The 17,615-nt window shown below is 39.2% G+C and overlaps 1 long non-coding RNA gene across 1 annotated transcript in view; it reads left to right on the top strand.

Moving 5' to 3' along the window:
- LOC122532136 overlaps nt 1–17,615 on the top strand; it is an 80,072-nt gene that overhangs the window by 38,815 nt on the left and 23,642 nt on the right. Inside the window, exon 2 of the long non-coding RNA XR_006307456.1 lies at nt 6,236–6,344. This is a non-coding gene — a long non-coding RNA (uncharacterized LOC122532136). The remainder of the gene's footprint in view (nt 1–6,235; nt 6,345–17,615) is intronic.

The raw sequence follows: 17,615 nt of genomic DNA, 5'->3' as shown, positions 1-17,615 counted from the left end.
AAAAAAAAAAAAAAGGGATGTAGGAAAATTTTCCGAACAGGTTGAAGGGTTAACCACACGTATATCGCGTATGTATCGTAACTGCGCACGAGGAACAACGGTGTTTCGAGCTCGCACGAAACGGCGAATCCAATAATACAAACTAGCGGTATGATTGATAAATTGAATGATAAAACGGCGAGCACGGCTGGCCTTCTCATCAACGCGGTATCTGCCGCTGGATCGTGTTGGACAAAGAGAAAGGGGGAGGAGAAGGAGGAGGAGAGTTAGATGAAAGGGAGAAAAAGGAAAAGGTACGCGGCGCAAGGCTGCTTGGAGGACACCACGGACAGGAAACGGCTCAGGGCTTGAAGGAATGCAATTCGAAGGACGCAAACAAAATTCATTCTAAAGTGGCGGCGTATACACGGTCGTGCTTTGTGCACCGACCCTTGGCGTTCACCCGTGTGACCTAACGCGACGAGGATGGCCGGTGGAGGAAGTGGGAAACAGCGGAGGAAAGGTGGACGAACCTAAAACTGCCTCTTCGCTGGAGCAACAAGGAGGAAGCTTTTGCTCGTGTTTTTTTCAGTTTCTTGAGAAGAGGAACAAGGAATTTTGCTGGTGTAGTTTCTTGCCGCGATGAAGGAAACTTGAAAAAGCACGTGGCAACGGAATGTACAGTGTACAGGTTTTGTAATACTAGGATACGATGTACAGCAAGATCGATTCCCTGAAGTAGATATTGTAAATCCGTGTTCGACAACGTACAAAGTTTCGAGAAATCTGTTAACAAGTCACTATGCTTCGATATATGTATTCCTAAGTTGTACGCCTTTGAGTTTCTAACGGTGTAGCCTTGATCGAACCCACTTTTCATTTTTTTTTTTTTTTCCTTTTACCACTGATTGTGACAATACACGTTGTACATCTGCAAGAGTGTTTTTCCTTTATCGTTTGTTCGAAAGCTGCCGAAGAGTCTTCGTTTCTTTATCGATAAAATCAATTTCCCCGATAGACATTAATATTGTAATTACATTTCCAGTGAATAGTTAATTAGCCTCAGTAGAATTATGAATAAAATATTTATATACAGTCGAAGGAGTCGTTGCTTGTTTCGAAATCGTATAACATACTCTAAACTTTCGTAGTATTTACGACGACGAGATGAGATCATTGAGAAAGGGTGTACTTGTGGGTGTGCTTTGAAACAGAACTCAGATGTTCCTCAAATCGAACGGCATTCAGCGTGGACAGAACGCTTGTTGGAAATATTTTCGAACTTGCGCAGCAACGCAAAGAGACGACAAGAAGAAAAGTTCGTCAATGTGGCTCCGTCTGTGAGGACACAGCTTAAAGAAGCTGAAGAGAGAGACGACAGAAGGCTGAGAGAAGGAAAGGGAACGCGAAGACCCCACGGAGACGTGATGTGCCTCTCGATGCGAATTCTAAGCCTGCAGGCTGACGGCCTCCGGGCCCCGAGGGCTTCTGAAACCTACGAGAGAGAGCTTGCTGTCTTTCCCTCGCTAAGCTACATACACGCATCTAGTCTTCGTTGCTCTCTCTCTCTCTCTGTTTGTCTCTCTCTGTCTCTGTCTCTCTCACGATCCAGCTAAAGTGGAATGAACTCCTTCCCTCCGGATGAACACTCACTTGCCGGTCGTGGCTTTAATGCACGTTAATTGACGACGACCGTGCCGCGGTTCGATTAAAATTAAAGTGATTTTAAAGCACACGTTGCTGGATCGTTCGGATCGGCTGTACGAAAAATCGGAACGGCCGATTTCCAAAGTAGATGATAGGTGCGTGATGGTCGGTTTATTATTTCGATCATGCTGGTAATTTAGCGTGATGGGGATTCCTTGGTTTGGAAGAGGCATACCTTTGGATTAATTTCACGTGATTTTAAAATTAGATGCCGTAAGATCAGTTGGAAAATTCGTGGCTGTTAATTTTGTAGATCTGATAGGATTCTTACAGTTCTGGCAGTTCGTTGGACAGTTCTTTTTCTTAAGTTCGTGTTAAGTATGATTTTCTAGGAGCGAAACAATTAGATATTTGTATTAATTTAGTTTAACGTGTGGCATGAAGAATTGTTCGCAATATTTAAATAGCATTTATGAACATTCTTCGTGGAAATATTGTCCAAAATATTTTGAAATTTCATTTTACAATGAGATACGATATTGGTATAATATGAAACGATCTGTTTGTAGTATAGATCTAAATGTAGTATAGATAATACAGATTTGATGTATTAATTATTTACTATATTAATAAGTAACTCAGAGTATCTTCAATACTAATTATTCTACTATTACTAACTTTCCAGATTGGTTCTAAATTTTCCAATCTATTAATTATTTACTATATTAATAAGTAACTCAGAGTATCTTCAATACTAATTATTCTACTATTACTAACTTTCCAGATTGGTTCTAAATTTTCCAATGTATTAATTATTTACTATATTAATAAGTAACTCAGAGTATCTTCAATACTAATTATTCTACTATTACTAACTTTTCAGATTGGTTCTAAATTTTCCAATGTATTAATTATTTATTATATTAATAAGTAACTGAGAGTATCTTCAATACTACTTATTCTACTATTACTAACTTTCCAGATTGGTTCTAAATTTTCCAATGTATTAATTATTTACTATATTAATAAGTAACTCAGAGTATCTTCAATATTAATTATTCTACTATTACTAATTTCCCAGATTGGTTCTAAATTTTCCAATTCACAGTATTTTCACAATAATCGTGTCTTGTTCATCAAAATGTTCTATAGCGTTCAAACTAAATTAGTTCAAATTAAATTTCCATGTCGAAAATATTTCATCACATGTATGTGTTCAACAAATTGAATTGAATTAAAATCAAAAATAAATATACGTGTGTGTATACATGATAGCTGGTCAGGCAGTGTCACAGCATGATAAATTTGTAAAAAATTTGAATGGTCACGGTAAATCCAACTTCCTCAAAAACGAACTGGCAAAAAACTCTCGACTCTTTTTTTCTAGCGAAAAATTTCGAAGAACGCCGAATCATGTTCTTCCACTCACACATGCGTCTTGCAATTGTTTGTGTAAAAGCGAACAGAATCACGATTCATTTCATTCCAACGTTTGCGACAAAGTATGAGAGAAAATGAAAGACGAATGGCGCAAAAGGAAGGAGAGAAAGAGAGAGAAAGGGAGATATCCTGGTCGCAGAAACGCAGAATCAGGTGAATCGAGGCAGGCCAAGGTGGAATCCTTTGTGCAGTGCCACGCGAAAGGCGCTGCATCATCAATTTAGATGGACGGTACCGAGGTACTGTCCGAGTTAAGAAAAACTAGGAAAGACAGATGCGTAGATGGACTTTTATTGCCAGCCTCGCCATAATGGAACGCGACGTTCCTCTTTCATGCGCGTTTTACCACGCATCCGAACGAATTTCACTTGATTTCTTGCCGATCTTTGAAGAACCGCGCACCGCGGGACGAACAAGTCATTTCTATCGATTTTTCCCTCCATTTTCTTTCTTTTCACCTCGTTTGCCAAAATATTTGAATGCCCTAGCTTCGCAGAAGACCCAGAGACATTGCATTATCTTACGACTTTATTTTTGATTCTTTTTATATATGTATATGATTCATAATTAATTATATTCATATAATTACATGTAATATACATTTTTGAGTATATGATTTGAAAAGTAGAAACTGAGTCTTGAATGTTCTTCTAATGTTGTTTCGATGAAATAAACGGTGAGTGATAAAAATATATAGGTATCCAGTTTTGATCGATAATTAATTTGGAGGTAATTTTTGTTTTACGGTATCGAGTTTTGAAATTTTGAAAGAATGAAGGTTAATTACTTAGCATTGACATTAATAAGAATTTTAAGTCTTGTGTTATAAAGAGATATCGTTCGATAATTGGTAATTGGAGAATAATACAACAGCGAAGCAATGAGTAAAAATAAAATATTCAAAATGTAGATATATGGACGCCCAGCTCTCAAGTTAAATAACAGGGTGTTAACTGTCAATTTCGATTTCGAATTTTTTTAATTCTCGTCAAACAATCAGGTACTCGAGAGGAATACTTGTGTAATACGGATAAAGTGATCATCAAAATGTCGAGACGAGTGAAAACGTCTCTTCGATCCAGAAAAATTCACATGATGTGCATCTATTAAGTGTAAACGCAAAAGAAAATTGCATGGTCGTGATCGGTCAGAAATGTTTGAGCGATCGTTGTTAATATGGTGAAATCACGAAGCTAACTGATATATAATCTGCCATAAATCACCGCGGAAACGGCTTTATCAAACGTATTTCCACGCGCGTATGTCTGTTGCAAGACCAGAAGTTTATAAAAACTAACTACAATTGACAAATGACGGACAAAATGAAAAGCCTTTACTGTTTTCAAACTGTAATTTACACGCAATCAATATTACATATTTTACAACGAGCCGCGCTGTCGCGAGAGTGTTACCACCGAAGTGTTAACAAAATAGGCGTCTGACTACAAGGGAAATTTACACATTGGTAAACCATAAACGTACAACGTTTTATCTGCCGTGTATGATTGTGATTCATCGGACGTCTGTTTCCGCGGGGAGGGGGGGAAAGAATAGGAAGACGAAGGCTTTAAATTTATTGTATTCCTCCTGGTCGTAAAATCATCGTAAATCATCAGATTCCGTGCGATTTAGAAAAACGACCGATTGATCGTTACGCGAATTTATCCTCTCGTAAAACCGCAAACACGCCGGAGAATGTATCCGAGCGTGAAACCGTGCGAAACGACGAATCATTTTAAGCTCACTCGCACGTGACAGAATGAAAATTCCTTTAACGCCTCGTCTCGTAATATCGAGTCACTCGCATGGTACGAGTCATCATGGTTTTTGCCTGAAAAAGAAGAGAGAAAAGAGAAACAAATCTACGGGATTTGAATTTTAAATTCTTTAAGGTGATGATTTTAAAAATTTAAGTTTGAAGATTTTGAAAATTCTTTAGGTCAGAGATTTTTATGCTTGTGCAGGACTTATATTGCTTATTTGTCAAAATTGTCTCTAATATTAAAAATCTAAAGGAGATACGTACGTTTGATAAAGTTGAAATCGGAGCTGAGGAGGATACAAAAATCGGAAAATGTATGTTAAATCTTCGACTTAGTTTCAACACTAATGACATTTTATTCTTAACTATAACAAACGATAATAATGATGAAAGGTATTGGAAGTAAAGTGACAGATTTTTATAAAAAATTTTCACAAAAGAATACGTGTATACATAGGCTGCTATCTATTTGTTGATTTTGCTTTGCGATCATCAAAAACAAGTACTTCTTGAATTGGAGTTTTCGTTTAACAATTGTTCAAGCTTTTCGAATGTTCAATCTTCAAATTTTTTACGTCGTGACGTTCTTGGCCAGACACGTCGAGATTACTATGAGAAATCTTTCGTTGAAAGTCAGAAACGAATATATCGTTTCTAACATTGATCGTCAAAGGCAATAAATACGAAGGCTACATGCGTGTACATTCACAAAAATATCAGTTTGCACAGATATTTCGCAGTCTGTCCGTCACTTTCGAGGAACGTGAATGTCAGCTGTTATCTAGAACTTAGAAACAGATCGCAGACTATTTCAACGCTGTAAATACGCAATTGGCAACGAACCAACAACTGCTGAAAAATCTGCTGTGGAACGCTGAAAAAATGGCACGATCGAAATTGCGATTTATCGAGAAGCGGCGAGTGTCGTGGATCGATCACGAAGATCCACGACGAAGCAGAGAGGAGGCACAAGCAGCGGTGAATGAAAATCCCTCTCACTAGCCGACGTCGCGTTACTATCGCGCCACGTGGGCGTCTTCCTTCCCGCAATCTCCTCTCTCCTATCTTTAGTAAGTTCCATTTGGGCTCGTCGCGCGCGTTCCCGCGATTCCACGAACCCGTCTCCTCGCCGATTTTTCGCCCGTCTCGAATATATTCAGCCGCGTGTCCGCGACGAACGACGTTTTATGATGTTTATTCGAAGAAGTCGCGCTGAATCGGCGTCATGCGGGCGGTGACCAAAGCAGAGATCGAAGCCACCGATCGACGCCGGCAGTGGGACTTTCTGACAATTTCGCTTTGTTTATCGGCGATTTCCTCTGCTTGATCCCCCCGCGGCGAACCACGCGACAGAAATGAATTTCTTTCGCCTTTCTTTCTTAACTTTGTTCGTCTTGTTGGTTTCAGTTCCTGCCTTGGAAGTGCAGCAGTTTTTCTCTCGAGCGTCGATCCGATTCCACTTCGTACAGAGATGTGTTAATGTTGTAGCCTGCTTGCGACTATAAGAGATGATAAGGTAACATATTTTATTATCAATCTTGCGATCGAGAAACGACAATCGGTTTGCGCCTCGATGTTGTAGGTATTCGTCTATATTCACGTTTCCTTAGTTTCTCATTGTAATTTTCGTTTCGTAACATCTTCAGACCGTGGCAACGTTCGAATATGGGTTAAAGTTAAAGTATAGTACCGTATTTCCTTTTTTTTTTAAAGAAAGTAAATCAACTGCAAATGAAATTTGAATAAAAAAAATAGGCGAAAAATATATCGCGCGTAAGTATAGGGAAGCATCGTTCCTCGAATTTAGAATGCACATTCCGGCGAAGGTTCACGGACCATAACGAGTGACCAAACCCGTCGCTTTCTTTTCGAACTCGTCGGTACGATATCACTGGCATAAAAGTGACTAAAAATAAAATTACTAATAAATTTATTATGGGTTATATTTAAATATACTTAAAACTGAAAAAATCCTCGACGTGCATGGCACAGAAAATGATAAAATAAAACTGTCTCGGATCTCGAAGAGTTCCAAACCTGTGTGCGTCGCGTCGTTTCGTACCCTGAATCGCATGGGCTTCACGCACGCGGCTAATCGTTTTGAATTACTCGTTTTCACGGTCGATTTACCAGCGTTCTTTGAGTCGAAGTTCCGTATCCGAGGCACGTTAAATGACAATGCCGAACGATCGCCAAGAAGAATCTCTCTCTCTATCTGTCGTCAGACGTGCTCGCATTCGCGAGAGTTTTACGCGGGCCTCCTCCTCGACACATCGAGATATTGTATTTCCTCGAGTTGGCTCCTGACTTCTTTCGGCTTCCGTGGTGGTTTTTTCGGGACACGTACCTACTATTTCAGCCGGCGGTTACTGTTATTTGCGTCTGCCAAACTGGATTTTTCACGTCGCGCGGTATAACCGCGCGCGTTGCTGCGCTTTATCTTGCGTGAAATTGCTTTCGTACGACGTTGGAAGTCCCCACCGTATAATCGTACGGATTTTCTTTTTCTTTTTCTCGTATTGCGCAATCGAAAGACAAGATCAAATACGAATTGGGAATTTTTGAATGAAACTCGAAGAGACGTCTAGCAAAGATCATTCGTCGCGAGCTTTCAGATGCTTCTTCAACGTTTAGAGGATTCTTTCGAGGGTTTCTTTCACGACGATGACAAATCCTCTGATAATTCACCATCGAGATTATTAACGATGTTGCAAGCTTTCAAATATTTCTTCAACAATCTTTTTATATTTCTTTAAAATTTTTGCATAATTATACGTGTGTATAAATGTTTGAGAAAAACAACGCTCTCTGAGAATAATAATAATATTAATACTGAAACCACGAACCACGCCAGGATCTTGTTCTGTTTGTTCCTTTTTTTCAAATTTATATCGCTATGTAACAATGCAAATTTCTTTCATGATTTCGCACAGAAAAGTCTAGAAATTATTTGGAAGAATATTCGAGTTTCTTCAGTCGTAGAAGATAGTTCATTAGAGACGTGCCCGTCTCTCGACGTCGAGAAACTTGAATCAAACCCGGGGTATTGAAAGCAGGCCTGATGCATAAAGTGTCAGAGTGAGTCCGCGAGTCCGTTAAAATTCGACGAAGTTCCATCGCGAGGTACCTATTGGTCAGACTCGTAGACTATCGTCCAAACGTTTGGAATTCACGAGCGCACAGTGATCTGTCGCGTCTCGTAAAATTCGCGTTCTCCGCGCGTGCAAGCACAGCCCTCGTGCATCACGATCCCTCGGAGGAATGTTTCTAATTTGAATTCTATTGGACACGCGCGGCACATCGCTGCCAGGCGCAGCACTCGCCAGAGAAAACTGGACTCTGTCTTATCTGACGGAATGCGTGCGTTAGTCGAAAAAAGAAAAATAGTGCGTGACCCCACGTTTTTCGGCTGTCTCGGTCAACAGGTGTATGACTGGTTTGATATCGAATGATCGACGATCGTCAGTCTCTTGAGTGATAATCGCGTCAATATCTTCGAACTTTGGTATTTGAGTATCTGTGGTTCTATCTGTGATATAGAATATCACTCGAATCTTAGCTGACTCGTCGAACACCTGGATAATCGAAGAAAGTACGTGTGATAGATGATTAGAAACTTAGAAAAATTGCTACGACACATTTATTTATGTGATTTATGTTTAATATTTGAAAAATTGACAGTAGCTCGCGAAAATATTCGAATACATATTTTACATAGAACATTTCCAATTTCATTAACGTTTCAATGATACACGGTTGTCGTTGGTAAAATTAGAAACCAATCCGAAGGTGTACATAGACGTTTTGCGGTATTTATTACAAACATATGTTTAATATAAAAGTCAAATACACACCATGTTAAGTATACTATAAATCTTAAAGATGGTTCCTAGAATATTCAAAAGCTTTTTGATATAAACTGTAATTGTTTTAACTAAATATCTCGTAATTTTATATTTATTTCAAACTTGATCACTGTAACTGTAGCATCTGAATGTTAATGAAATTTCAAAATGTTTCATATAATCGACATATAATACTTTCGTAATCGATTATATCTATGTTGCATGCCATCATCACGAGCCATTTTGCTTACCGATGTTTTGATTAAAGTCGACAAAAGTAGAGAAAGGAGGGAAATTCTTCGAAGATATCTGTAACAATGTGTACAATATATACACGAGGATCGATATACTACGTGATACGAAATAAAACGCTGTCAGAAATAATAGATGGAACTCTTATCTTACGTTTGCTGGCGGACAATTCTTCCAGCTGCCTAGCACGGTGGAAAAGCAAGTGTCGAAACCGGTTTCTATCGGTGATTAATAGCAGTTCGTAACAAGTGATCTGTTTCTGGATTTTTCATGTTTTCGATTTGCATGGAAACTCGTGCACTTGGACTGCAATAGAGTCAGTATATACATACGTAAGTATAGGGTACGAATGCGCTCTGCAACTGCTGTGCCTACTGTAAATCGTACTGCCGCACAATCAGTGCTGCAAGTATGGGGTTTACTAACCGTGATCGCGGTGCCATAATCAACTTCATTAACGTCGTCACGTTATTTAAAATTTCTAACGGCGACGTTAACACATTCTTCGCTGCGACTGTGGTCACCCTGGTCGACCGTATTCTATTTTAATACGTACGTTTCCCTTTCTTTTCTTTTCTATGCGAAAGAAGTTTCAATTGCAGGAATAAATCAAATGCTTCTAGTAGAAATGAAAACGAAATTTCATTTGTCGATCGAATTGGTTCGATTTTCCTTGCGAACCTTCTGCTTATAATTAGCAAACGCTCGTTCAAACGCGAGACGAATTGAGATTTCTAATTTTATGTTCAAGAAAATACGGTAGTATTTTACAACTTGAAGACTTTAGTGTTTTTGAGTATTTTTGAACACTTGCCGTAAAAGTTATATCGGGTATTTGTTCACGTGAAGTTAAAATAAGCAAGAAATAAAACAACCTGTCACCCGATGTGAAAAGGCTGTCGATTAAAGATTTTATACCGATTGTGATAAATATAAAAATTGTTTTATAATAGCTAAGATACATTAGAATTTTCTGTTGACGAATTTCAGATTTTTTTTCTTTTTCTTTTACAATTGTCGAAGAGATACGGATGTTTTTGTCAAAATTAATATGGATTTCTGTTCAGACAGAAATACGATTGTATATTTATTTTAATTTTGTAATTTTTTATTTTTTCGTAATTAAAATATTGTAATTAATTTTAGCCTTATGTGTATATAGAAGTCTATTTAGTCTTATTGTAATTAATTTTACTCTATATTTAAGTCTAGTCTTTCAACTTATGACTCATAAATGGAACATTTTGATAGACATTAGAGACCGGTATTAATATCGTAACAAACGTGTATAAACGGCTCAGCATCTGAGAAACGACGCATCCCGATAGCGTAACTGAACGCGTAATTGAACGCGACGCGATAAATTATAAATCATAAATTAAAATGCATCTTCGGCGATAAAACTCGAAGAGTGTGTCATCGGAAGACGAGGAGTGCCGAGACATTCTCTCCGCGAGGAAGGCGAAGATCGAAAATCGAGGGACCATGACGAGTTCTCGATCAGGGGAGGAAAGCATCGACTTTCATCGAGCCAGGAAGCCATCCGTTTAACGGCTGCGAGTCGCCTCTGTTTATCTCGATTTTTAGATTTCGTTTTCAAGGGTACCGGTTATTAGCCATCTCGTTCTCCTCTCGATCAGCTCAAATAATCCGGAATGATCCGTTTTAATCCGGTCGAGATCCAACCGGAGGAAGACGTTGTTGGCGCGCAAATGTTCCGTGACGAGTGTATTTCCGTAAAAATACAGAGGCTCGCGATAGCATTCGAACAATTGCCCGTGGAACAACATCTGCACGTCTGTATATTATCTGTCAGGATTTCAACCTCGCGCGGTAATTGAATCGTAGAATGTCGGACTTACGTGCTTGTTGGAAGGAGGATAAATTTTTGAGGGTTTAAAATCGCAATAAAATTTGGAGAACACGACGAAATATTAATATCTTTCCCTTGCGATCTTATTCGGTTTTCTATTTTAATTGATAGCGTTTGTATTACGATTCAACTTTGTACGAAAGAAATTGACGAAAATTATACTCTATATTTCGATTTTGCTGGGTATGTCACGTCGTTACAAACGACGTATATTGTCCATGAAAAGAAAGAGAAACAATAAAACGTGTATATTTATGAACGTAGGGAGAAACAAAGAGACATTGATAATGTGAATAATGTCAAGAGTAAGAACTTTGAGTTGAAGAATTTTTCTTGAACTTAATTAGAACGATTCATTATCGAATTCACTATCGTTAATTTTCGCGAGAAAATAAGGTCCAGGTATTTACATCGAGCTTGCACATCTTCATCCCGCTCTATTATCGTTCATCAGCCACCCTCGTCGTTGTTTAACTCGACTCAGCGCTTCTGTCATTATCGTTGTCCTAAATCTCGAGTACACAGAAAATAATGCGAATCTATTACATCACATTGTCGCTTCGCATCTATCGCCGTATTCTGCTATCTTGTCCATCGGCTTTCGCAATTCCTTTGAAATCTTCTTACGTCTCGAAGTTGATTCAACGAAGATAGAACATAGAAAAACAGTTCTTTCGCCACTTTTACTATCTATCATCTTCTCAAAAATATTCGCAGAAAAACTCTCTTGTTAAGGGAGTTTGCTTCTTGCCATTACTAAAGGATGTATTTTTCTCGAGGGAAGTAAAAAAATTTGTAGAAAGATGAAAGATGCAAGAGGATTATATCGAAGGATATTGTTGTTTTAAGATCTCTTTTGTTATTTTCATCAATTTTGTAATTAGAAAATCATTATTAATTAACAAGACGAATTGGTTTGGATACTGAATGTTACAATATTTTGTATACTTCTCCATATATTCTATTGCATTCTCCGTGCAATCTCGTGCTCCAATATTTCCTGCAAATGCGTAAAAATTTATCTATTACATAACAGAATAGGGAGCTCGACAGGGGAAAAGAAAAGATGCATGCCGATCATTAATCACAAATCACATCGTTTGTTCAAGCTAAGAACATCCGGTGAACATAAATGGCTAGGCGAGTGCTTATGATCGCTGCTAATTTTGCATAGACATGAGGCAGATATCGTGGAGAAAAAAGGATGCAATATCTTGCTCGGATCTTCTTTTTCCGAAAGCTTATAGAGTCTACAAATTGATTATCACGAAGGAGAGAAGGAAAAGACGCGTCACTTAAAAAAGGATCATATCCTCATAACCGATAGCTGCGTATAATTACGTTAGCTTTTTGCTGTAAGAATTTTTTTTTTTTTGTTTTTATTTCTACCGACATACCGTAACCGTATCGTATCTGATATTAACAAAAGATTCGATTTATATCCGGTTATAAATGAAATTAATTCAAGAGAAAATATGGCGTCGAATGTCCTGCTGTAAGAAGTTTAACAGAATGTGTAATAACGATTCATTAGTAATATTTTCTTGATTATCATAGTTCGTCGAACACAGGATTCTCTTTTTTCTTTCTTCTTTCAATTTGTTATTGGCAAACTTTCATTTTAAAGAACCGAGATTTAATTGAATAAATCTGAATACCTGATATGAGATTCGTTTTGTAATATTTTTTTAAAGTATTACATATCTTCTTTTCTTTTCTTTTACTAAACTAATGTGTAAGATTGAGATTCGTAATAGAGTTAATTGGTCGAAAACGGATATTTAATAGTTTTAGAATGAAGACGAGTTGGAATCTCGTGTCAAATCTCGGTGTTTCACCCTCCGTGTAAAATTATTTTTGCAGTCTAAAAGAATCGATTTTTATTTCGAATTATCAAACGATTATCCGTCTATTCGCGGACAATTTGAAAGAACTTTTACGATTAGGCGTAGGAAATGATGCCAAGGATATATTTACGCGCAGCGCGTGCGTTCGCGTAATTCAACCTGCGTAAACGTGTTCGGTTGTTCCACCCTGAAAAAAAAGTGATTTGCGTTAGAAGTGGAGCGTATTTGCATGCAATTAAAGTCAGCGAAAGATCAAAGACCGTACACCTGTGTGTACCGTTCGAACGCGACGTTATCTATTCTGGGCAGTTGGGAAAAATATATCACCGACATGCCGAGTGAGTCGATTATCTATCTGGCGTAAAACGCATTCCGTTTCGCCGCCGCTGCCTGCATTACGTTATCTCTCTATTCGATCGTGCTATTTACAGAGCTGCGAGACGATGGAAATTAAAATAATTCCCTCCAAAATTGTCAATGGCGAACTATTAATTGTCAGACGCTTTCTCGACGTCGTTTTCATTTCTCGCGATTCTTCTCGAATTCGAAGACTAATTCCAGCTGGATCGATGAAGAATAAAATATTTGATTTCTTTCCATTTCTTTCTTTCTTATTTTGGGGGGGAAGGGTAACATTTTGACAACGTCTATCAATTGGAATACAACAAAATGTAAATAAATATGTAACTAAACTAATATCTATAAATTAATTTATCTAAAATTTTATTCACAAATCTGACAAAATAATAAAGTTACCACGGTTTCAAAGAACTAATTTCTTTTTTGAATAAAATTTACAAATTTTTAAAAAGGATGATGCCCTTTACTCAGCAACTGTGACAAAAATAATTAAATAAGTAATTTATGGGTCAGTGTGGCTTCTGAACGACTCAATTCTTACTTCAATCTTGATCGAAAAATCATCTCCCTTCAATTACATCGACTTATCTCGAGTGATAAATCACATAAATAATTCAATATGAAAATAAATAAATAATCGACAAACGATCGATAGAAAGCGTGTCGTATTCAGGCTTACAATCGCAAGGTAACCATTCATCAGCATTCGAGAGCATTTATTAAAGTAAGAAGAGCCACAGGATGTAGTTAGACGATATCTGATGCCTGCCGAGGGCTACTCGACTAGTTTCCTTAATCCAGCTAAGTGGGCAGTCTCAGGAAAGTGATTTCGTATGATAGGCGAGGCGGAAATGAGGATGGCCGCAGGGGGAAACGCGGTGAGACGAGAAATTATTAGAAGTGTGTGTATATGAGCTCTGAGCCAATCGCACGTAACTTGAATACGGTGCGGAGTATCGGAAAAAGTCGCGTAATATAGCTTGGTAATAGACGAAAAAAGGAGGAAAAAAACCGAACACAGGTGTGTTAGATAATTTTTAAGGTACGGTAGTCACATACTAAAATGACACGATATTCTGTAATCGCTTCCTCAAGGGAAACTAAGGGCGTATATTTGAATTCTTGCGAACGCATTACTAAAAACGAAAAATACAATTATGCAATTGCACATTTTGTGAATGAAAAGCGGATTACTTTTCAAGGAAGAGAGAATGCCGCATAACGTAGAAGCATCTCTGTCAGAATGAAGACCTCACGCTTTCAAATGAGTCCAAGTGGATCGTTGTATAATTCCTTTTTACGAAATTGCAATACCTCTCAAATGTCCTTCCATTTTTTGACCGAGTGTTCAAATATTTTCGTCCACTCGTGCTTGATTTTCATATTTTTGGTTAAACGAGAAAAAACATACTCTTTCAACTCCGATTTCGAATTATCAGATATACCAGCGTCCAAGAATCTAGAGAAAGAGAGAGAAAGAGAGAGAGTTTAAAGTGTGATTCCTACTTCCGTGTAATAATAAGAACAAAACCGCTATCTTTTCTACATCGTGGTGCGTGGCAGCGAAAAGATAGAAAAAATACACCGTACTATGCTGACGTGTACGGCTGTGCGCGCATTCGCAAACTCCAAGAGGAGTGACTGTCCTATCGGGGTGCGTTTCAAGCGGAAGGGAATGATTTATCGAAACACGTAATACGTCTAATGCCTGATAAAAGGCCGCATAGAAATGTTCATTCAGTGGAAATGCAGTTCCGCGGCCTCGTGGTTAACTGTATGTATACGTCAGAACAATTTAAAAAGGTAAATCGATTACTGCCCCGTCCCTTTCTCCGTCAGCTTCTTCTCCTCTGATTAATTACCGGCGGCACGAGTAAATATTTGAATGTAATTCTATGTAAGTTAAGTCCCCGCGGCGCGGGGAATCATATTTCATGAAAGTGAGACGTTCCACGTGCACCTATATAGAGAAAACATGAAACAAATACGTGTGAATCTTGTGATTTTCCTATGCACGTTGAAATCGCAAACATCTCGAATTAAAAAAGTGATTTACACAAATCTCGAATCACTGATATCCGTTTGAAATCCATGGCCCCGAGGCACGTCTCTTAATGGATTAACGAATCGAGACATTGGTTCTCGTTCCCATTCTTTCAAATGTCTCTGCAATTCTGCTTCGAATGAACTTACCACTTCGAACACTTACTAAAGTAATCAAGTAACCAAAGTAACCAGTGATTTACTGAAGTATATTAATCGGCCCTTTGATCTGCCGACTGCGAGGCTGAAAGTCGCTGAAAGTTCATTGATGAAGCGCGCAGTACAAAGCGCCTGGTGGTTTTTGCCATTCATCGGTCGGTTTTCTCGTCCACGTAGCGATTAACGTAATTCCCCCCCTGGCCGTAATGAACACGGTACAATCGATCGAGCGATGGGGGAAGAAAGGAGGAAGAACGGGTCTCAGCTAGCCTCTGCAGGAGAAGAAGAACAAAGGCCGGAGAGTCGGTCGAGGCCTGGACCCTCGTCTGGGTTCCGTGACGACCACGCTAGTTAACGTTTTATGGAATCGAGCGGGCCGAGAGAGAGTGGAACAGGTGCACGAATTGGTCCATCCGATGGACGGTCCCGCTCTTTTCCTCTCATCTTCCTCCTCGGCCTTCTTTCCTTCTTCTTCTAGCCCTTTCTCAATCCTTTGCACCGTCAGAAAGAGAAAGAGGGCAGGAGAGAACGAACGGAGATAGTCAGCCTCTCTCGACCTCTAATTCTCAAGGGAACAAAAACTTAATCGGTTGCTTCCTCTCTCGTCTGCTCTCCTCAGCGAATAGATAGGCCTCCGCTGCTGGAGGCTGAACCTAACGACGAAAGAACGAGAGAAGGACGAGACGGAGGAAGGAGGAGAGAGACGGAATGACACGCACATTGGTGCGGAATTAACTTTTAGCCGATCCACATAGATTTTTTTCGGTGGAACTCTCGAGGTCGTCCGAGGGATACGGATCCGGCTTGTTTTGTATTTGTAAAGGATAGTGCCAGCCATTGATCTTCCCTGGATTCTCGCGTGTTAGGTGCGTTTTGCAGTTGGATGACGGCACGTTTCTACGATAGATTTGTAGATCGTTTGGAGATTGGGGAAGTTTCCATTGTTTTTTTCTTATTCTTTTTTTTTCTTTCGTGATTACGGTCACCTTGGAACGCTAGAATTGTCGGAGTAATCGAAACGGAATCAATCAATTTTCACAAATAATTTTTCATACAAATTCCTTAAAGATCGAAGACTTCGGATTCATCAAAAGTTTTAAGCTCCGAGTCATGTTCAAGGTGACTCGAATCTTTCGCTATAAAATATTGATTCGTGGCAATTCGAAATGCCTCAAACTACATCATTGGCGTCGAGCACTCAGTATCTTACAATCTCATTGATCACTTTGATCCAGACACTAGATCTTTGCCACGAAAAGTTCAAGAAGAAACGTAGAATCTTGAAGTCACATTCGTACCAAAGAGAAAGAGGAAGTTCAAACACGCTTCTCCAAGTTTCCAATTATCCTCAAACCTCCACCGGTTTCGAAAAAAAGTGTCTCCCATCCCCGTTACTTTCCTGGCCTGGTGTAGTCTACAACTCACGGATGGATCGGCCACGTATTTTCGATGCCGTATAAAAACGCAGCCTATACCACTGCCTCGCGTCAGCGCAGGAGGTATAACGAAGAAGAAGAAACGAAGAAAAAAAGAAAGGAGAAAAAGGAAGAAAGAAACAGAGGAAAAAGAAGAAGCAACTGCTCCAGGAGTAATCTAGCCAGAGGGGGGATCCTTTCGAGAGCTGCGTACGATCAGGATTACCTTCGGGGTAATCTTTGTATCCAGTAGCTATAAACGACTGCATTCATTTAGACCTCGGTGTGCGCGAAGAGAGAAAGAGAGAGAGAGAGAGAGAGAGAGAGAGGGAGAGAGAGCATGCACGATGTAGGTGTGAGCGAGCAAGAGCAAACCATCGACTGGACGTAGCCGGTTTCGTGTTATTATGGGGCACGGGCCTCCAAGGTCCTTAAGGAGGAGCTTCTGAAATATGCTGATAATGGTATAGATGCGGCGAAATCTCCGGGGCTAGGCCGTTGAATCACGGTAAACACTTATTTGGCCACGTGAACGGTTACGTTCGAGTGATTACAGAACCCGCGAGGACCGATCGGCGAATGGTGAAACGTAACCCCCGAAGGTGACCGGCGAAATGTGTATTCTCTTTGCAACGTTGTCACGAACCCGAGGCGTTTATTTTCATGGAAAGCGGGGCCACCTTGTAATTTTCGTTCTGGCCCGGCCAGGAGCCCCTCCTTTTGTCTTGCGGTTACGTAAGGTGGACTACATCGGCCCCTCTTGATGGCAAACCGCGATTCTCCTTACTCTCTTTGATAGTAGCACGGAAAATTTCGCTGTGCTTTGTCGAATATATCTAGCAAAATTAATGGATACGGTGATTTGTAAGATCATTTGTTTGGTTGTTATTTGACATTTATAATTACCAATACATAATTCCATTTGTAAGATCTTAGTAAAGTAGAGGGATATATACACACTGTGTAGGTGTAAAAAATATGTTAATAGTCTTT

Source organism: Frieseomelitta varia, unplaced genomic scaffold (assembly GCF_011392965.1).
Source record: "Frieseomelitta varia isolate USP_RPSP 00005682 unplaced genomic scaffold, Fvar_1.2 scaffold_437, whole genome shotgun sequence".
NCBI classification, from domain to species: Eukaryota; Metazoa; Arthropoda; class Insecta; order Hymenoptera; family Apidae; genus Frieseomelitta; species Frieseomelitta varia.
This window is presented reverse-complemented; position numbering and strand designations above follow the sequence as displayed.